General features: G+C 42.0%; 1 protein-coding gene across 2 annotated transcripts in view; it reads right to left on the bottom strand.

Annotated features, from left to right (window-relative positions):
* ANOS1 (anosmin 1) overlaps positions 1 to 22,768 on the bottom strand; it is a 694,126-nt gene that overhangs the window by 568,057 nt on the left and 103,301 nt on the right. Inside the window, exons 1-2 of one of the 2 annotated variants that reach the window (XM_078064552.1) lie at positions 13,090 to 13,214; positions 10,926 to 11,143 (exon numbers count right to left, since the gene is read on the bottom strand). The exons of the other annotated variant lie outside the window; for it this stretch is intronic. The gene's annotated coding sequence lies outside the window, so the exon portion shown is untranslated. Of the gene's footprint in view, positions 1 to 10,925; positions 11,144 to 13,089; positions 13,215 to 22,768 lie in introns of those variants that run through there. 2 annotated transcript variants of the gene reach the window in all.

The raw sequence follows: 22,768 nt of genomic DNA, 5'->3' as shown, positions 1-22,768 counted from the left end.
TGCTTCATTCAATGCACAAGTTAAATAACCCCTTACTTGAAGAGCTTTTTCCAAACACTCCAGCATTATAAATTCCTTCTCAGAATCCCTTCCTCCATTTGTGGTCTGTCTCATAAAAACAAGCCACTCTTTAATTTTCTAATTGCTTCAGTAAAGTTCAGTACTCATCCCACATATTGTTTTCTTAGCTCCAAGTTAAGGAATCTACTGTAGGGGGTTGTGGTGGATGCTGGTGGGGCCCACCTGTAGCCCCCTGAGCCTTCTGGGTATCTATCAGCCTGACCCCTCACTTCCTGAAGGCTCCCCCTAGTGACTAGAGTGTGAACTTGCAGGCCTGAAGTGCTGGAGAATTAAGTCCCACCACCCCACCACCAGCAGCCCACCACCAATAAGAGATGCAAGATGGTGCATAAATACCCCAACTCCCTTGCTCTTCAGGTGGGTGCATGTCTTACACTGCTTCCTGGAATTCCTATGGGGCACTAAGCTCTGGTTACCCTCAGTGCAACCTGGCTTAATGACGTACCATTTTGTGGATGCTCTCCCCTCTCTGTCTTGCTTCTTCATGCCCTTCCAGTGTTTTCTGAGAGGATCAGCTCCCCAGTAATCTACATGCACTAAATCTTCATCTCAGGGTCCTTTTCCAAGGGAACACAAACTAAAAGGGCTTCAGCAAATGACTGTTCTTGAATCACACCTTGAAGTTATTAAATACTCACTGACATATAGTTTTTGGTCAAAATCATATTTATTATGAGGCATCAACCCCAATAACATCATAAATATTTTAAAAATCATCATTATGTTTCTAAAGAATAAAGTAATCATATTGCAATTATATATCAGTAGAACGAAGTTTGGAACCAAATGAATCTATATGTGAAAGTAGCAAAAATATCACTAGTCAAGGAGATGCATTTGGCCCCAGAATACATCTGAAATGCTTCCAAGTGTCTGGCAATGACTTAGAGATGCCCTTCCGGCAGCCCTCTATGGAATGTGATGTGACTGGAGACACTTCAAAAATACTCTTCAGGGCAGTCAGGTGGTACATGGAAGGTTGACAAGGTCAACTGGCTCTTTCCCAGGGACTTCTCTTATTTCCTGTATATCTTCACATACACCCTGGGCTTTTGATGACATCAAGTTCAGACTGAGATAATGTCCCCCACCCCCTACCATTATGGCATGAGGGGCTGACTTATTTTCCTGGTGGTCACAACGTATGGGTTGCTGGCTTCTTACAATTAACAGGGTCCGGTTAAGTGGTAGGTGACTGTCCCCTAGGAGGGTATGAGAGGAGTTACAGTCCTTTGGGCATTTAGGATAGAGCCACTCTGAGAGAATAAGAGCAGCCCCAGGATGAAAAACAGCATTAAATATCTGAAAGACACGAGGATGAGGCAACAAAAGTATCTACCATTACTCTGAGCACAGAGCTCTTTCCTTCCCCATCACCCCTAGATTGGCACCAGTTCAAAAGGCTGTTTTCACCACCTAATGCAACATGGAATTAATCTCAGAATAGGGCATGGAATATAACTCACAAATCCTTCCCTCGCAGCTGCCCTGGGACCTGACAGGAGTTCACGCCACCTGACCACATAACTTGTTGCAGAACAGCTGTGGGAGGGGACCTTGACAAAGAACCCAGTCATTTTACCCTGTTGACTTATGCAGCGTACTAAAGACACTCTTGTTGTAATTAGTCCCAACGGAGAAACTAAAGTAACAGGAAAGGGAAAGTCTTCCTTGCCAAGACCCTAGAGATCAAGTAACTAGTGTCAGGTAATCCAGAAAGACATAGAAAGCAGCAGGAAAATAAAGCAGCGCCTACCACACTATGACTGTTACAGTAAGGAAGTTACATTTAAGAATAGGTCAATTAAATCGTGACTCCATGAATCAGAGTTCATAGTGTGTGGAACCAAAATCTTTCACACTGTGGGTACTGCTCCAGACCCAGATCCATCCCGAGCACCACAAAAGGACCAGAGATAGTAAGGAGTGGAACCACGTAGGACATGTGAGAGCTACAAAGAAAGAGACCGTGCTGGGTATTAGGCTTGTTGGAGAAAATTATCAGTGCGTTTAACAGAATGTGGGTGTACTCTGCAAACAGTTACTATTTTAAGGAATTTGAAAGGTAAAGGGTAATTAAGTCTCAGCATGAGTCTCACATCTAAGCTCAACTAAGGAGGAAAAAAAATCTCCCACAATCTCAGAGCAGGATTGTCTCGGAGTGGGTTACATGCCCCAGCTGCAGAGAAAATGTTCCCTGGTGCCGGGACCACCCGGTGCAACTGTCTCAGTCTGAGTTTGGAAGTCCTCATTGCCAGCCTTGAGCCTCCTATGGTGGCTTTGCCCCGGCCCTTCCATCTCATAAAGGCAAGTGTGTGGAGGGGGTGATGGATGCAGGGAGCTGTGGCCCGGGCAAAACCACCCAACGCTTCCTGGATGCCAGGAGGAAAGCTTTTGCTTGACTCCCCTCTGCCCACTGTGACATTTACAGCTTCCATCATTTACAGCTTCTATCACAGGTTTAGGGTAGCCCAAATCATGCCTTTGGTGGTGCAGGAGAGGTCCTAGCCAGATGCTTCCACTGTTCCCCCCATGTGCATCTTAGTGGTCTCTGGCTGCCTGTTCCCTGAAGCTACTCACTCTTCTCTCTGCAAGATACAGTCAGACTACATTTCCAGCCTCTCTTACAGTCGCAAGTGGCTAGAACGAAAGAACAACAGTCATACAAAAGAAGGCTCAGTGTGGACAGAGAAAAGTGGGTGGTTCAATGACTGCTAGCATCTACCTGATTTCTCAGGGCACCTTCAACCTCCATGCCTCTTCTGAAGTACACCCAGCTACACTGTCTCATGTTCCGACCGACAGCTCTGGAAGATAAGGAAGAAGCTGGTACCCCATTCAGAGACAGGAAAACAGGGGCAGTAAAATCACCAACTGCCCCAGAATTATGAAACAGTAGAGGCAAGGCTGCAGGCAGAAGTCAGCAACCCTGACCACGGATTTTTTTCTCACTCACGTTCACTATGTTATATTCCATTTCTGCTAAAAATTGCTCATTATTGGTCAGCTTTATTCAATTACTTCTTAAATTGTAATAATGTGGGACAATGCATTTTATTTTATTCTACCTGTAATTACATAGAATGATACAAAGGAAAAGAAGGCTTATACTCCCAAAAATATGTACCTAAGAGGTTTTGGGGAACAGAGTTTTAATCATTTAGGCAGAGCTTATGTTTACACATAATCCTTTATAAAAGAGCTACAGATGATGAGAGGTTAGGGTTCACTTTAAGCATAGGCGTGATTCAGGTCCCAGCCCACAGTGTCATTTCATCTGCCAAAGCCACTCGCTTCATCACCGAAGAACATCAAAATAAACATTTGACTGAATTTCTCCTCCCACTCAGTCACCTGTCACATATGCTCAAATCAGTGAGCACCTCATGAGGCTCTGTGGGGTGAGGACCTGAAGTCAACAGAGCCCTCCTCTGCTGCTCCTGAGGGGGATGTAAAATGATGCATCTGCTGTGGAAAACAGCCTGGCAGCTCCTCAAACAGTCAAACATGGAGTTACTGTGCCACCCAACAATTCCAGTCTTAGATGTATCCCCAGGAGAAACGAAAACATGTCCACACAAGAGCCTGAACACAAACGTTCCTGGCTGCATTACACATTGTAGCCAAAAAGTGGAAACCACCCAAGCAGCCATCAAGTAATGAATGGATAAACAAAATGCGGTCTATGCATACAATGGAATGCTATTTGTTCCCAAAAAGGAAGGACACACTGACGTGCTACAACATGGATGCACCTTGAAAACATGATACTGAGTGAAGGACGCCAAACACAAAGGATCACATATTATAGGATTCTGTGGATACGAAATGTCCAGAACAGGCAAAGCCACAGAGACAAAAAGTACTTTAGTGGTTGCCAGGGGCCTGGAGGAGTGGCGACATGGGGGTGATGGCTAAAGCGTATGGGGTTCCTCTTACGGATGATAAAATTGTTCTAAAATTTGATGATGGTGATGGTGTACACCCCCATAAATAATGAACATCACATGCTTACAGTAACACGTGACATATGATTAGCGTCATAAAGGTTATTAAAATAATGATGTTATCACAATATAATACTTCAATAATTACTAGTCTTACAATTATTATTATTATTATAGTTACCACTATGAATAATCATCCCACAGCCTCCACGCATGGTTTCCTTCAGTGTAGATCAACAAAGTAGGGCCCACAGACCAAATACAATGAAGGGTGAGCAGGATTTATTCTCCTGATCCATGTGCACAGTTAGATTTTAAGAAAAACTATGTTGCTTAGGGAGTAAGATTCACCTCACAACACTATTTGTGGATCTTCGATAATAACCCACATTATAACTTTGACTACTCTGAAAATGAAATCAACGTAACATAGAGCTGCCCACACCCCAAATGCCAACCTACCTGATCACTGAGAAGCCCCATGTCAGCACTTCCTTCCAAAACGGGTTTTAATCCGTCACATATCTTCTACCACAGTAGAACATTCTTAATCTACTAAAATAATATGGTAATTGATGCCTGCATTTTTAAAGTGGATTGGAATTTTTAAATACCAAAAAAAAAGGCAGTGTGGGGGGCAAGGGACGGCAGGACCTAGGAAGGAAGAGACAGAGAGATCAAACCTATGGAACAAGAATTCGCACGAGCCGATTTCTTTCACACATCCATTAATTCCTGTCACGCGTGGGGCTCCCACCACCTTCAAAGTGAGCTTTCCCCATGCTGGGTTCGAAGAGATCAGCATTAAGACAACTGCATGTAAACCTCCCAAAAGAAAAGAAAAACAGGCACAGAAGAACATAAGCCTTTTTGCCTTCTCCAAGGAATCAAACAATGACTGAAACACCGCGCATCAAAACCAAAGATGTCAGCAGCTTCGAAGCTTCGCCAGAAGATCAAGGGCAGAGCAAGGGGAAAGAAGACAGAGTCTGAGACAGTGTGGAGAAGGGTCCTCACAGCCAGTATGAAGCCATAACAACCATTCTCTCCAATAAGGTAACTTCGCCTTTTTAAATCAGCTCTAGGGCTCTCATGAAGAGCTTTGGGGAAAGCTCTTCAACAGAAATAAAAATGAGGCATTTTAGCAAAAATACTGAAATCCAATTCTAGTGGCAGAAAGCTTCCAGGACATCACCTGGCCCTATCTCCCTAAAAGGACTGCCTTGCTGGACCTCACGTATTTTAAACTGAATTTTAGTAGAGTGACCCAGAGTCCAGTAATCATTTCAGTTAGATCACCCGGGAATTGTTTTCAACTCAATATATTTACCCTTGTGGCATTTTAAAATGTGACTTTCCTACAACCTCCCCCAAGTGCTGGAAAGAAGCATGAAGGCCAGCGAAATGTTTGTTAAGTTCTTAGAATCTGGTGACTGGTCTCTATAGAATGGTCAGAAACCGCCTGTCCCTCACTCTGCTGCCATTACAAAATACTTCTGTCCTTAACGCACGCTTTCCGGAATCGTGTGCTCTATAACCCTGGAGTGTGGCAGCAGAGTGGATCCCACGTAATTAGTTGGCCGTAACTGAGCAGTAACGCCTAGTGATGGATAAAAGCCACTGGGCCTCTCACACAGGAACATCTCAAGAGCAATGCTGTGTTGTTCCCAATAATTGTGCAAAGCTCTGCCTGTAGGACTGTCTCCTTTCTCGCTTTGGAAACATCGCTTCCAAATGACGACTGGAGCACTGTTTGAGGGAATATTTCCTCTAACGCAGTCTCCTTCCCAGAATATTCTCCAGGTTCCTCACTTCTGAGCGGTTATGAGGGAGCAGATCAATAGCAACTGGAGAATTTACTGTAGTCCCTGGCACTTAACAGGTGTCCAGGAAAAAGCTGTTTGACAATCATTTTTAGAAAACTTGCTGACACTGTTCTCTCAGAGAGAAAACGCAGGACACAGATACTTCTAATCTCACCAAGTCCTCACCTCCATCTTTCCTGTATGTAAACAGATGTTTCCCATTGCCTTAGGGACAATCATGTGCTCCCAAAAATAGCTCTAGACGCTCGAATGGCAGTTTCTACCTACATAGAAACCTTCATTACGAAAATCCAGACCCAGAGTATGCAAGCCTGGAACAATACACACACACACACACACACACACACACACACACACACACACACACTCAATGCAACAAATACATAAGTCCAAAGCAAAGTTGTAATGTACTGAATCTTGTCGAATGATCCCAAGCCTTCTACTTTACCAGTACCTGAATACCACCTTTGTGTACCTTTAGCCTTATTCAAATGCTTCACTGAGCATTTCCTACTTTATCTTGTATTCTTACGCTGAAGCTATTTCTATAAATAGCTTTGCCAAACCTAAAGCATTAACTTCTCAGCTATGTTTTCCCTAAATGTTTTATCCTCGTATTTGTTCCTCTAAAACAGGTTAAAGAGTTTAAAAAAAAAAAAAAAACTGGGTGATTTTTAATGCAACCACCTTCACAAAAACAGATGGTGTATGACCTGGTTAATTAGATAACACAGGGAGAATCTCATTCCCTAAATAAAACTGTCTTTTGAGTAAACCTTCCACATATCACTTAAACCAGCCATAAAAATGAGTCTGCCGGGAAGGGTTTTTCCCACTAACGTCATCAATCATGCCATTTCCCTTCTTTCTGTCATCCCCCTTCTGCCCTCAGGTCATTTCTTCCTGTGTTTATCTACCTTGAGAAATATGAGGAAAGACAGAAGACTCAGAGAAGAGAGGCAATTACTCTTACCTAAGCACAGAACACCTGAACACTGAAAACTTCTCCAAATGAATATTTTTCACTGCCAAGCAAGTCCATGGGATATATTTGTGCTAAATATTGTACTCTTGTGTAGCTAAGAGAATGGACTCTGAATGCCCATGCTGACATATCAAATTAGAGAATCTTGGGGTGCCTGTGTGGCTCAGCTGGTTAAGTATCTGTCTGCCTTACGCTCAGGTCATGATCCCAGGGTCCTGGGATTGAGCCCCGCATCGGGCTCCCTGCTCAGCAGGGAGCCTGCTTCTCCCTCTCCCTCTGCCTGCCGCTCCCCCTGCTTGTGCTCTCTCACTCTCTCTCTCTGTCAAATAAATAAATAAAAATCTTTAAAAAAAAAAACAACAACAACAACAAATTAGAGAATCTTTCTATACTTTGATCCATGCTCCCCTAAATCCCAATCATCCACAAAGCACACCTAGAGGAGAAGTATCAACTGGGCCCTTTAGCACATCTTCTCTGAAATAATAGCAGGTGGATCCCCTCGACCAACTCTTTAGTTCATTTCATCTCTGCATGAAAATCATACCAAAAGGGCTGCCTGAGATCTTCAGTCTCCCCATCGATGTGGGGCATGGCCAGGGCAACTTCTTTTCCCAGATTTTCCTGTGGACAATTAATGGACTACGGTACCAAATGCCACCCTCCCAAAATACACCCACACATGTACACAAGCATAGTTCACTTTCTGAAATGGGGTCTAAGCCAACAATGAGAGGAAGAATTATTTTCAATAGCTGTTTTGTAGACGACAGCGCTTAGTTCTTTCCCTCTCTGCCTCTCTGGGTTGCCTACAAATAACAAGAGGGTCTACTTCTGGGCCACAAGTCCCTTAAACCCTCCACCTTTAATCACACAAAGAGAAACACCGAAAAATCCAGCTCCAGTATGGATTTAATTAAATTCCTAGCACAGGGCTCTGGGTTGGGTTTGTTTTTTTTTTTTTTTTTCCTGTTGTTTTTCTCCGTTTCAATCTGGAGAAAAGGAATAAATAGTTCCTTCCATTGCTCAACATTGATGAATCCTCCTGACTCCAAATTCTGTTCTCTCTTCAGACTGACAGAGCATAGAAGGCATAAACCTTAAGCCCTTCATCCATTCTTCTCTGGCTTCCAGGACAGGGCTGAGCACAGAGTTTGTGCTCCATGCTGGTTTCTTTCTGCGAGTGTGGTGTTTGTTGATTAGTTGAAGGCCCCCACATGCCTCACCTGCGCCCTTTCTTTCACACTCATTGACACAAACACCGAGATCACTGCCTGCCCTAGCTATTCCTACCTTGTCTGTGTTCAGAGCTTGACTTTACTAGATTATAACAATGGACTGCAATGCCTACCTGCAGATAAGGTTTGAACTCATTTTGTCAAGGCTCTGTAATGGACTGTGTTCATTAAATTCATGCATGGTCACCTATTTAATAATGTCCCCACTGGATATGAGGAAGAAGCAGCCACAGCAGTGGCATAATTACTGAATATCCCCAAATCTGCGCATAAAATTGGACAGAACAACCAGATAGCAAAACCATGAATGCATGCACCAAACTCACAGCAAACTCCAGTGACACCATTTATCCATGCACCCCAAACTACAAAGCTTAAGAATCAGTGTCTCTGTGGGAGGAAGCCAAGGAAAACATCAGGGATTCTGGCAGACTTACAAACAGAAGAACCCAAAAAGAGCCAGTAGATTTTCACTAGCAAGCACAGTGGGCCAATTTGAGAAAAGCAGCTGGAATTGAGAAGAGTTTTGTAGCTCGGTAGCAAATGAGTGCAAGATATCCATGCAAGTCCAAAGAGTCTTGGGGCAGTGTGGCCTACACATACTCTTGAAACTGTCCCACCAGGATTCCCTTCAGGCCAGGGCTCCCACACAGGGAGTGGAATCCAAATTCAGCACGACAGGGACAAGAGAGACAAGGAAGAGAGTGGCCAATGAACTCATAATTTTCTTTAATTGACATGAAAACAACATAACAGGGACATCTATGAAGTTACAGAGCTATTCTAAACACAGCTAATTCTAAAAGTAGAGGAAAACTATTTTCATGTGAAAATCACTAATAAAAAAGGATCATAATTAAATCTGATTTAAATTTATTGTAAGAAAAGACAGAATATGGAACAGAATAACATTCCCACAGACAAGCAAAGCATGAAAGAAAATACATCCTTATAAATCACTTTAAAACTACAATTTGCTATTTCAAAAAGAGCTAGAAGACACTAATAAAAATGACACATAACATGAAAGTACAACATAAATCAGAAACAAAAGCTCTAAGAAACAGACGACAGAACTCAAGACCACTACAAATAAGAAAAAAATTTTTTCAGAAGAAAAAACACAAGAGAATAAACAAATAATGACTTGTGAGAAATGAGATAAAAAGGAAACTTTCAAACTCAAAAAACTTGAAGAGATAAAAGGATCAGACAGAATGTGACAAATATTTAAATAGCAAAGAAGATCCAACATGTTGACAACAGGAATCCCTGAAGAAGAAAACCAAAACAAGGCAACAAACACTAAAAATCATAATTCAAGGAAATGACATACTGAAACAGAAAGTAACATCCCTGAAAATACCGACTCTGAACAAGCAACTGAAGATACTGTCCTATAAAACTTCTGTATTTTGAAGAAAAAGAAAAGAATCCTGTAGGTTTATAGGAAAAAAAATTAAGTGACACATAATGGAAATAAAATTAGATCATTATCAGACTTGACAGCAAGGCTTTATTCCAATAAAAAATGGAATGACATAATTAAGATACTCAAGGAAGGTAAACATGACCCAAGATCTTTACATTCACCAAACCTGACATCAACATAAGGCCGCTGGTGAATATTACATATACAATCTCTTATCCACAAAAAAAAACCAACTGAGAGTTGAAAGGGAGAGAGTTCCTAACCTGGGACACAAAATATACAAGATGACTTCAAAGATCTTATAATAGCCAATATCGAGAAAGCCACTGATGACTGTGAGGAGCGTCGAGATGAGGCAGGAGTCAACATGAAGAGGCTCTCACTGGCCACAGATGAGACAACATGAACTACAGTAAGGATGAAAATTGCAAAGGATGGAAACCTATCTGTTTAAAAGCAGGAATTCATAATTATATTTTTTTAAAATTAACTGATCACTTTCTAATATTTTAAGAAAACAATGCATGACCTTGAAAACTGATACAGTTGAAGAATCAAGCATTTATCCTGCTCTTCCTATGCGAATTATACTTCTGGGCAACCAGAGAATAGATGAGAACAAGGCATTTTCTTATTATATTACTATAAGTAATAAATAATGAAAACAAAATTGTAGAATTAGAATATCACCATTCTGCAATCTTCAATGAATTAACAGACCCAGCATGTTAATAGCTGCTTCCATCACAAAACAAAAAAACAAACCACCAAAGTCAGGTATTATTGTGGCTTTGGAGGACAGAATTCAATAACACATATAGTCTTGCAAACAGATTGAACGTGGGTCTAATCAAGTCTCTATATCCAGCTGCAGGATAATACAGAGAATGAACCATGAGTAAGCTACCGGCAATGTCCAGACTTTGGGAAACGCAACAGGTCCAACAATCCAGGTTCCCCGGTAGATAAAGTATAAGGAACGACAATGGAAAAAAGGAATGGAGGAGAAAATTGTAGATTAAAAGCAATTTAAAAGACAACAAATTATAAAAGTACACAAAACCCATCATGTCTAGGGATGCATATCTGGGGAACAGAACACTACAGAAATGGAAGGAAGTAATTACTATAAAAGTTAACACAGTGTGTCCTTGGAGGTGGGGGATAGAATGGGGATGACTGGGAAGGGGCACATACAATGGAGCTGTCCCTTGATGTTCTATGCCATGTGTTGTATTTAGAAGGCTGCTTGCCATATAATCTTGTATACACTTTTTGCATGGTTTCTACACACAGGTCTCGTTTTACAATGAAAAGCTTAGCTAAAAAGAAAAAATAGTAATAATAATAATGATAACACCCCAAATTATCAAGAAAAAAGAGCAATCACATAGAAATCAGAATCCAACAGAATACCTGAAGATCTGGAGTAAAGCAGATGCTGAAGAACATGAAGGTCCTGCCTCCAGAAGCTAGGGGCTTACGAGCAAGGTTGTCCAGTTTAGTGAGAAATCACAAATCCTGAGGAAGGCATTCTGGGCTATGAGGGAGCACGCACTACCAGCATGAGACGTTGTTAGGGAAGGCACCATGATTCAGCTCCTTGGGGACAAGCCAGAGCTACAAATCACCAGCTGAAGGAAGACAAGAGGGAGAAGAAGAACACAGCAGAAAGTCTGAAATATACGGCTCTACTGCCCCACCAATATTTATGGAATAGGGATAGGCTGTAAATATAAAAACAACTTTAAAAAGAAAAGAATTCTTCAGAAAATAAGGTATTTTTAAAGAGAACCATGACTGTTTTTCCCTGAAGTACATGTTTGTGAAAACCTTCCTGGAGGGACCCAAGATCAACATCATTTATTATAGACCTGCCCTAAAATATCTAATATCCTCTTTCCTTTCCTCTTCCTGATACAAATGGCATGCCTTATGTATCACCTCAGGTCCTCTTGGCCTCATCTGTCCCCGAGGCTGTCAGCCATTTACTGGCCTAGCCACCACTGCGGTGACCAATGCGGGGTCAGGGGAGAGTCTCAGGATCACTTCCCATGAGCATGGTTTGCCTTGCCTCATGCTGCATTCCTGAATTCCCCTTTGCCATGTGAGACAAACATAGTCACAGTTTCAGGACATCTTTGGGGAGGCCACTATTCTGCCCCCACATTCCACTTTCCCTCGTCTCTGTGCCCCTAGGATTCCTCTCCTAACAAAATATTTCTCCTAAGCTATTTGCTCAGTCTCTACTTCCTAGAGAATCTGAGCTAAGGCGCATGGTACCAACAGTGAGCCCAGAAAGCAGACCGCCAGGATAGCGTGACAGAAATAGGGGCCTGATCACTGGTCATACACAGGGTAGTGACTGTTCCTGGCATGGATGGTGTCACAACTCCTCACACTGCACCTGTGGATTAATGGGGTGCAGGCCTAAGTGGAAGGTGAGGCTCGGAGACGTGACAACAATGGTGACAAAGATTAAGTGCAGGCAGAATTCTCTGGATGGTATTAGAAGCTTTGCAAAAAATATGTTCAGGGTAGCTATCTACCAATTGAGGACACACCCGCAGCAACCACAGGGCACACTCTACTGAAAGTAAGGCCCGGTTTTCATTTTTCGAATGGCAGACGTGCAAAAGACACTGAACATACAGCCTGACTTCTAAGTCAGAATCAGAGCTTTAATGAGAAGACCAGGGCTCTGACACAGGGGAGGCGGATATTGACCTGGACCAGCCTGAACATCTTAAACCCCCAAATTCCTCCAGCACACTGGGGTCCCAGAAGCTGCCTCGCTCCCTACTGTCAGAACCTTGCCTGGAGACCTCACAATAGCCATACCTGAAGGAGGTGTTTTCCCAGATGTTCTTCTTCTTGATGTGGGCGGGTCACAAAGTGTCTACAGAGCCTTCACCAGCCTCCCCACTCAGCCATCTGGAGTCTGGGCAGTCAGGGACTGGGCCCCTCCTGGAAAGCACTTCTATGCCCACCTCCTTTTCTGCCCCTCCTGGGGCCCCCACAAATATCTTCTAGTTTCTTGAAAGAACCATCTCTCCTCAACTCACAAACTTTCCCAGGTTTTCTATCTAGAAAGAGTGCTCTATTTTTGCAAGGATGTTTGGCTCCTGAAAACCAAAGCCAAGAAGAAACCTTCCAACTATTTTCCTCTTTGTGCACTGAGGCAATGAGCTCACAAGAACCTCGCAACTTAAACAGGAAATAGGATAGGTAAGGGAACAATCAGGAGGGGGACATGTGATTTCAAAGAATACGGACACATCTCTGTAAAAATAAGCTAAAAAAGTGATACGGGGGGGGAAAAAGTGATAGAGGCACAGAGGAGTCCAGGAGAGGAGCATAACTCCCTGTCAGAGCTAAATTCTAAATAAAGACATCTAATCTGAAATATTGACTGGATTGCAAATCAGTATTTGCCATCTATTTAAAATAGGATATCATAAAAGCAAAACTGAAAGAGAGAATAACTGACTCATGCAAGTCATCATGACCTTGATTCCTTCCTAATAATTTCTGAAAGGCTTGTTCAAATAATACTGGCCCAAATTCCTCTAATTATTACCTGGCTCCATAGAATGACATGGGCTCAAACATCTTTCAGGTGAATTTTTTGACCATCCTGTTTCAAAAGTATGTCAAAAGTCACTGCTGGAAGATGCTCAGAATACTCAAGCAAGGCACATATCTCTGAATGGAAACAAAAACATGTATATTGGAAAATGATTTTCAGAGGCCTCATGTAAATGCACATCTTTAGCCTGGACATCTAAATCCTTGTCACACAACCATTTTGTATTTACATTCTCATCCCGGAACAACACTATCCCAGGGACGTATACACAATAGCCTAAAATTTACATGCCAGTGTGAACATCTATCTTACATCAAGCCTATTATAGGAGTGTCCCAAAGCTGCAAATATAAATCACATTTTTGATGTAATAATTTGTTCACAGCCAAAAGCAACCATCCATTAGCTATCAATTTAAAGAGATTTTGCGGCAATCCCCATGCCCTCAACCATCCATTGTGGCCGCTAAGAGTTGCAATAAATTAGTTTATCTTCAGTCCAGAGTCTCATCTCATCCATGAAATAATACATGTTGATCCCCTAAACAATAAACTAAAATAAAATAGAAGTTGGAGGCTTCCCAAAAGCCTTCATGAATGTGGACTGGAAATCTCGCCATCTGGAGGATTATTTTTCCATGCTCTCTACCACTTCAATCATCCTGCCTAATAAACAAGCATGATTGATCAGAGCCAAACGACAGAGCGGGTCCTGCAGGGGGGACCCAAAGCGCTCATCTCCTGAGGACGTGCCTGAGATGAGCGAGAAGGCTTGAATCCATTGAGAGGCAAACAATGATGAACCTCACAGCCCTCATAAAATGGAAAATTGACACATTTTTGACGTAACTATCAGCATACATTCAACTCTTTCTTAAAGAGAGGAAATTAAATTGTGTTTATCGGTCACACTTGACAATTATCTGGAACTACTCCAGAAGCAGCAAATCTCAGCCAGTCTCCTGTATTCACCAAACAATAAGAACTTCAGCCAAAAACAAACAAACAAAAAGCCACTGTATTTGGGGTGAAACACAGCCATTCTGCCTGCCAAACTATCTTATCTATTTCATTATAGACGCAGGATTATCTGATATTTTCCTGCGGAATAAAGAATGGGTTTAAGTATATTATCTTTAATGCATATAAAGGGAAAATAAATCTGAATACCTTATTTTTTTTTTTAAGATTTTATTTATTTAGGGCGCCTGGGTGGCTCAGACGGTTAAGAGTCTGCCTTCAGCTTATGTCATGATCTCAGGGTCCTGGGATCAAGCCCCATGTTGGGCTGCCAGGTCAGCGGGGAGCCTGCTTCTCCCTCTACCCCTCACCCCACTCATGCTCTCTCTCTCTCTCTCTAAAATAAAATAAATTTAAAAATTTTTTTAAGATTTTATTTATTTGAGGGCGCCTGGGTGGCTCAGATGGTTGAGCGTCTGCCTTCGGCTCAGGTCATGATCCCGGGGTCCTGGGATCGAGTCCCGCGAGCAGGGAGCCCGCTTCTCCCTCTGCCTCTCTCTCTGTCTCTCATGAATAAATAAATAAAATCTTTTTTATTTATTTGAGAGAGAGAGAGAGCACGAGAACAAGCAGGGAGAGGGACAGAGGGAGAAGGAGACAGAGAATCCAAGGAGAATCCATGCCGAGCGCAGAGCCTGACACAGGGATCAACCTCATGACCACGAGATCACGACCTGAGCCGAAATCAAGAGTCACTCAACTGACTGAGCCACCCAGGTGCCCCAGAATCTATATACCTTAGAGATACATATTATCCACGTGGAAATCCCATTGACACGCATAAGATAGACAAATACAGAGACAGAGATAAATGTTTCCAAATTTCATTTTGAAGTTTCCAAACTTGACTTCTTTTCTTGCTTAATTTAAAATAGTTTATCCATATATCACATATTTGTCTGAGCACAGCATGAATGTAGGTTATAGGCACCAAATAAATATTAAAGGAACTGAAATTTTCATTCTGCACAAACACAGGCCAGAAATCATTTTTAATAATTTACAATGCAAGGAACAAAGAGCCTTTCCATCTCTATCAGTAGAAATGTTCATCTATTAGCCCTTTCCCACGTGAGACCCGAAGCTCTCTTGCCTTCTCATACACCTCTACCAACATGTGAGAGGCCGCGTCAGTGGTAAAGCCAAGAAATGCATCTCTGTCATTAATGTAGCGGGGTTTGGCCAAGAAAAACCACCAAGCTGGTGAACTATGGAGACAGAGCCTCATTAAGCAACATCATTTGAAAGCAGGGGACACTGTCCAACACAACACTGAACGGCCAAAATCCAAACAAATGGATTTTGTAAAGATTTCTTGCCGTTACTCAAAGGTTTACAATTCTGAACGTGTCATCTCTGTTTCCTTCGAGCTATCCTTCCGACGGCCTTGCTTTCTTTTAGCTTGTATTGCCCAATCATGCTGAATTTTTTGCCCTGCCTATCCATCCCCTTTGCCTATGCCAAGGGATTTTGGTCTTCTGATGCTTTCTCTTTGCCAATATCCCGTTTGGATTATTGATAGAGAGGCTGGGTCTTTGGAAAGCTCTCATCTTTGAAAGAGTTGTCAGGCTGCAGTTTTGCAAACTGCAGAGCACAAACACTTCAATATTTATGCTCCTTCTATCGACACTGAGTAAATTAGACTCTGGAATACCTGCATTATCCAAACCATCTGCTTCACTGCATTTTTTTAAATGAGTAGGTGGGGGAAATTTACGAGCATTTTCTCTTATCTCTTGTTGCTAGGGAAACTACTTTTTTTTTTGGTAGGGATAATCCTAGAATCTCAGAAAGAGCCAGGATGCAACCTTCCTTCCCCTCTTTCTTCAAATGAAATCTGTGTCTCCCCCCGAGAGAGAGCTTTTCCACTGGCTACTCAGTGTCCAAGGACATTATAATATTCCGAGCCAGTCCAAAATACACAGGGCAGAATTTTCGCTTTGCATTTTCACAGTGAGCCCCTGCCAAATGGAGGGGTCCACAAAGTTTGTCTCAAAAAAACAAAATGACTGTTTCATAAGGGGTTATTTTGTCATTCAGGCCCATAAAACTCAAGGGGAGCAAAAAGATCCATTCTGCCCCATCAGACTGGAAGTCGTTTTACTGAAAGAACCCCTTGTGTGATGAAGACAAAATAAAAAATAATTATGTTCAGTTCCATGGGGCTTTCTGCCTGAAAACATAAAAGAGAATGTGCAAGCAGAGTGGGAAACTGCCCACAGTTTTCATACCCTCAGGGGTCCTGGAAAACATCACTCCTCAGTGTACACAGCCCACATCCTACCATAGAAGAGAACACACCAGAAAGAACTTTTGGAACATGGCATTTGCGGATCACGGGTTTGCTCATGGAGGTGCAGCCCAAGTTGCCAGTAGTACATTTTGTACTAGGAAGGCAACTGTGCCCAGAACAGAAAATGACTGTGCACAAACAAGTAATTTGCATTCTGCTTTTGGAGACAATCAGACTCCACCCCCAAAATCCACACCATATTTGCATAATTCATTTATGAAATACTGTTTTTCATTCTCTTGAGCCCACAGCTGCTGCTAGGGGAATGGGTGTGGTCCACACCCAGCTTCAAATTCGCTCCTGCATAATCCCCAAGTAGAGGGTTTTCACATGCAGTTAAGCAAGGAGGCCCAGGTGCTCAACAGGGGAGACCTTAAAGGACGTTCTGCCTTCCACTCAGTGTGATGTCCAAGAAAGCATTTCAAAAAAAAATGGCCAAGAACTCCAATCGGTGATGACAAAAAAGTAATCATTATTTGGGGGTTAGAAACAATCGAGAAAAAGCTTTACCTCGACCCCCTCTCTTCATAGGAAAGCCAGAAAATGAGTGCAAAAGGGACCTGAAAGTTTAGCTTCAATTTTTAATGTTAACTAAACTGTATATTAACATGATCTCTCCCACAATAAATGCCATCTAACGACCAGTGAGGTCCGAGACCTTTGCATGGGGTTTACTAACTTGTTTGCCTTCATTTATGACCAACAACAGTTAGATGAGTGTGTAAAAATGATTACCATAAATCAGAAGACACAGTTTTGTATATCAGAGCAACTCAATGGGCCAGCTGCCACCACACAAGCTGGAAGCTTGCTCAAAATGCATATATGCACAGGTCCCACACCACAGACCTAGAGGATCAGAATCAATGGGAGGGGGTACCCAGGCATCTGGCTGTTTTTGTTTTGTTTTGTTTTTATTTAAATTCAAGTGAGTTAACATACAGCGCAACACTGATTTCCAGGAGCAGAATCCAGTGATTCATCACCCACATACAACACCCAGTGCTCATTCCATCAAGTGCCCTCCTTAAAGCCCATCACCCAGTTACCCCAACCCCCCCACCCTCCCCCCCTTCTAGCAACCCTCATTTTGTTCTCTACATTTAAGAGTCTCTTATGGTTTGTCTCCCTCTTTGTTTTTATCTTATTTTTCCTTCCCTTCCCCTATTTTCATCTGTTTTGTTTCTTAAGTTCCACATATGAGTGAAATCGTATGATATTTGTCTTTCTCTGACTTATTTCACACTTAGCATAATATACTCTAGTTCCATCCACGTCGTTGCTAATGGCAAGATTTCACTCTTTCTGATGGCTAACGAATATTCCATTGTCTAAATACACCACATCTCCTTTATCCATTCATCTGTCGATGGACATCTGGGCTCTCTCCACAGTTCGGCTACTGCTGATAGTGCCCAGGCATCTGTCTTCACAAGCTCCCCAGGTGAGGCTGATGTAAATGTCTAAGAACCTCCAGTCTGAGTTGGTTGGGCCCTACACTACAAAACCCACCATGTCCTCATTCATGTTACTAATTAGCTACCTTTCATTTCAAGTACCATGTACGATGCATTCAGATCACAGAAATAGACAAAATATCCAAGATCTTACTTAAATGCATTAATTTCATAGGCCATAATTTACTAAATCCTTGAAGGAGACCAAAAAGAAGGAAATATTAAGGGGAAAGGTAGGAGAAATTATTTAGGAAATTATGCTGTCATTAAATATGGAGAAAATGGAGAAATGCATTATAATATTAAGTGCAGGATACAGAATTACATATTTCCTGTCATCACAATCTTAGATTATAGATTTTAAAAAAGACTGGAGGGGCGCCTGGGTGGCTCAGTCGTTAAGCGTCTGCCTTCAGCTCAGGTCATGATCCCAGGGTCCTGGGATTGAGCCCCGCATCAGGCTCCCTGCTCCGCAGGAAGCCTGCTTCTCCCTCTCCCACTCCCCCTGCTTGTGTTCCCTCTCTTGCTGTGTCCCTCTCTCTGTCAAATAAATAAATAAAATCTTTTAAAAAAAATTTAAAAAGACTGGAAAGAGAGTCACTAAAATGTTAGCAGTCAATATGTTTGAGTGGTACAAACAACAAATAATTGTGTTAACCCCTCTTTTTACTGTTGCCTTTTTTTTTTTCATTTTGATCATAACAATGAGGTATTGCTCTTTTAATGGAAAATAGACTTTATAATGTTCCTTTTTTTTTTTTTTTGACAGAGAGAGAGAGAGAGAGCACAAGTAGGCAGAGCGGCAAGCAGAGGGAGAGGGAGAGGGAGAAGCAGGCTCCCCACTGAGGGCTTGATCCCGGAACCTGCGATCATGACCTGAGCCGAAGGCAGACACCTACCTGACTGAGCCACCCAAGCACCCCTGGAAAATAGACTTTAAATACACATTAAGGCAGGACCAGTCTAGAATTTGCTAACACCAAGATAAAGTAGTAGCACCATATTTCACGGTCAAGTTCTTACTCTGGTTGATATACTCCAGATATGAAGCGGAGCAAGTCTCTCCTGGATTTGCTACTAACAGATAGATATAGTGATACTGTTTTACTAGACCATCCTGTAGAGCACATCATACATATTAGGAAATGATCCTGACAGCCTAGAAATACTCTGGAAAAATACATACGGCATAAGGGGTGGCTTGGGAATCATGTAGGTGTCCAAATGGGTTTCATTATAAAAAGGAGGACCCGTTCAGGTTAAGACATCCATATATAATTCATGCCTCCCTGCCCTCCGCTCTAGGCCTCTTCCACTACCCGAAAGTGAAACCGTTGGGAAAAACCTAGAAACAACAACTGCAGTGATTTCTTGACCAGTTACCTAGCTACAGATGTGCTTTCAGCTTAAAACCACCCCAGTTGCTTCTACCCTTCAAATCTTGCAACTCCAGAAAGGCAGACATCAAATGGATATTCAGAAAGATAGGAAAAGTGATTATGCAAAATGCTGACCTAACCTTGGAAATGTCCTTTTGGCTTCCTCAAAGAATCAGAACCGGCCTAAAGTATGGGATCTACTTACTCTGGGTCAACTCTTGATTGCATTTCATCCATTAGCTATACCTTCCCTCTTTGCAAAATGAGAAAGATTATCTGCCTTACAAAGTCACTGTGAGTACAAAGAATGCAGTGTGTGCCCCAAGCGGTGGATATGGTTGGGTGAAGGGGAATCCAAGCAGTAGTAGTGAGTATTATCTGACTTAGGAGAGGAGTCTATCCCTCCATTCTAATGGATCAGTAGGGAGAAACACCTTGCTAGTAAGCCTATAAAGTGGTGTCAGCTCTTAGGAAAACATTTGGTGCCATCGTTCACTCAGCTATTCCATGCTGGCCTATGATCCAAGAGTAGCTTTGCACATGTGTGCTAGGTTCATGACTGAGACTATATCCCCAGTAGCACTGTTTATAAAAGCAAAAGTCTAAAACTCTGATGCCCTAAGACAGGAGAATGGATAAATCATCATGGCATTGCTCCCCAGTGCAGTATCTTATGGGAGACAAACTGAATGAACTACATCTTAGAAAAACCTTAGAAATGAAGGTTGAGTGAAAAAAGCAAGTCCCCATATGATATTCTTTAAATGAAATACAAAAAAAAAAAAAAAAAGTAAACTACATATGATTTAGGTATACATGTGTATGTGATAAAACAGCAAGAATGCAGTGCCTGGGTGGTTATCAGTTGGTTATTCGTCTGCCTTTGGCTCAGGTCATGATCCCAGGGTCCTGGGATCGAGCCCCATGTCCAGCTCCCTGCTCAACGGGGAGTCTGCTTATCCCTCTCCCTCTGCCTCTACCCCCCCCACCCCACTCACGCTCTCTCTCCCACACACACACACTCTCTCTCTCAAATAGCTAAATAAAATCTTTAAAACAAAACAAAACAGCAAGAAAGCCAAAGCAAGAGAATGAAAAATGCAAGCGTCAGACTTTTGGGTACTGTGAGGGCGAGGAGGCAGAAAAGATAAAGTACAGGTGGTATAAGTGATTAACAATGTCCTAAGTCTTGGGTTCAATGGCTGCTCAATATATTATTTACTGAATGGAATAAAAACAAAGCGAAGGCCATTCACGGACCAATGATCACAGCATGCCTAATTCTACACTTGAAGTTTGTGTAAATGCTATGAAAGATGGACAGAACATTTCCTGTCAAGGGTGTTCCTAGACTTGAAATGGAATCAGGAGAAGGGACTCAATTTAACAGAGTAATTAAGAGGGGAAAAAATCACAGTTAAAGAAGTGCTCCAAGTCCAAGCGACTAAAGCAAAACAAAGGGTCTTGAGTAATGTCTTAGCCCTGGAGGAAAAACCATCAAGAGGAAGGATGGTAGGTATGAGCTTGAGAAGGAAAGAAATAACAAGTGCAAAGCTCACCATTTCAAGAAACACCGGCTGAAGGCTGAACAGTCCCACACAGAGTAATGCTACCACTTCCAATTGTCTACAGAGCTCCGTTTGAAGTAATTCTCTGAAGATCTCTTGCTCCAATTAACAGCTACACTTCACATGTGTTTTTTATTTTATCTCCATATCCTCACCTTCCTTTGAAAAAGGAAAAAAAGAGAATCTTGACATCCTAAAAGAAGCTTTGTCACTGCCCGAAACAATAAAGGGTTGTACCAAAGTAGTAATAATTTGTGCATTTATTGAGCAATTACTACATGCTCCACACCGTGTTTAGTGGTTTTGTTTGTGAGTTCATTTAAGTCTTGCTACACGGGGGCTCTCTCTTTATGCTGGAGATGCGAAAGTGAAGACATGGGTTAGATCTTTTTGAAGATGGCCTATCTGCTGCTCAAGCCCATTTTCTTATCTGCCCCACAGCAACTGGGACAGGGAAAAGGTGAGCCAGTAGGTCCCCACTCCACCTAACTCTCTGGCAATATTCGGGGCTCCCCGGGGGCTGCCCTGAGTGCCTGGCTTCTTCTCTCCCTGAATCAGAGGTAGCCAGGAACCCAAACCTAAAGCTGAAAGGGAAGGAAACAGTAAATACAATTCCCCCCATCACCTCTCTGCCCAATCATCTCTGTCTCTCACCCCTTGCATTACAGATGTGCATTCCATAGCTTTAGCTAGGGTTCTCCATAGAAAAGAAATGCCCAAACAGTACATGTTCAAGGTCGTTAAGACCCCAATTAACTCCGGCACTGATTGCTTTGTCATTCGAGTAAAGGGAGTCACTTCTTTTAATCGATGGGGTGAGAATCACAAAGATTAAATGCAGTTTGCTGAGGCCCTGCGAAGCCACGGACTGTAATTCTCCTACAAAAGGAGAACGCCAGAATGTTAGGATCCTGGTGGGCAAGGGTAAAAATCCGGATGCCTATGCCACATCCCAGACCATATCATCATGATCTCTGGGCAGGGAGGGATCAGGACCAGGCTCCCCAAAATGACTCTAGGCTATCATCACCCAGAAACTTGGGGAGAATGAAATAAATATAATAGAGATAATAACTGGAAAAGAGCTGGCAAATTTTCAGATGGTTTTCATTTACAGTGAAGTTGAAAGGACAAAATCAATTATCTCTATGTCTGATACTGAAAGTTTTATATTTTGGACACAGTATCACATACAAATAGTACTTAATAAAAGGAGAGATTTCATCCAGTTATGATGCTTTTATCTATCTTTAAGTTTTGTTTCTCAGCCTAGAGCAAAGATTTGCACAAGGGCCTTCTGCCCTTCGTTATTTGTACAAAGGCACCAATGAGCATCAGGAAGGAGACATTGGTCAGATGGAGGCCCCTCCCATGCCACCCCTGCCACCTCTTAGGAGGATGTTTTTATCTGTGGAACTCTCTTGTTTCGAACTTTATCTTTCCTTTGGATGACTTATCTCTATTAATTCTCCAAAGAGAACAGAGAGCCCCTCTAAAAGTTGTTTAGGTTCCTAGAAAAAAAAATAACCATTTTCCCCAAAATTTACATTACAAATTACATTCCATACCCCATGGGAAAATCTGTTTATTTTTTATTCAAATTACAACTCCTTCCCAGAAATAAATTAAATTCTAGTTCCCTGCTCAGCTTTAAAAAAATCTTTCCAAAACAAACCAGGGAGACAATGCTCATAAATATATCTTCACTCTATATCTACTCCATTCCCCTGTATTTAATAAAGATATATTTTGATATGCATTTACACACTGTATATGGTATTTTGATATATCTGGTTGAAAACAGAGACATCACAATAAGTTATCTAGTTATCTGGATGTAAGTGGATAACATGCATATGTAATTATATGAAACATTATACATATACATATATTACATTAAGTATATTTTTATCTTTTGTATTTTTAATATATATTTAGGTAGATATGTTTAAGT

The sequence above is a fragment of the Halichoerus grypus genome, chromosome X (genome assembly GCF_964656455.1).
Source record: "Halichoerus grypus chromosome X, mHalGry1.hap1.1, whole genome shotgun sequence".
Taxonomy (NCBI): domain Eukaryota; kingdom Metazoa; phylum Chordata; class Mammalia; order Carnivora; family Phocidae; genus Halichoerus; species Halichoerus grypus.
This window is presented reverse-complemented; position numbering and strand designations above follow the sequence as displayed.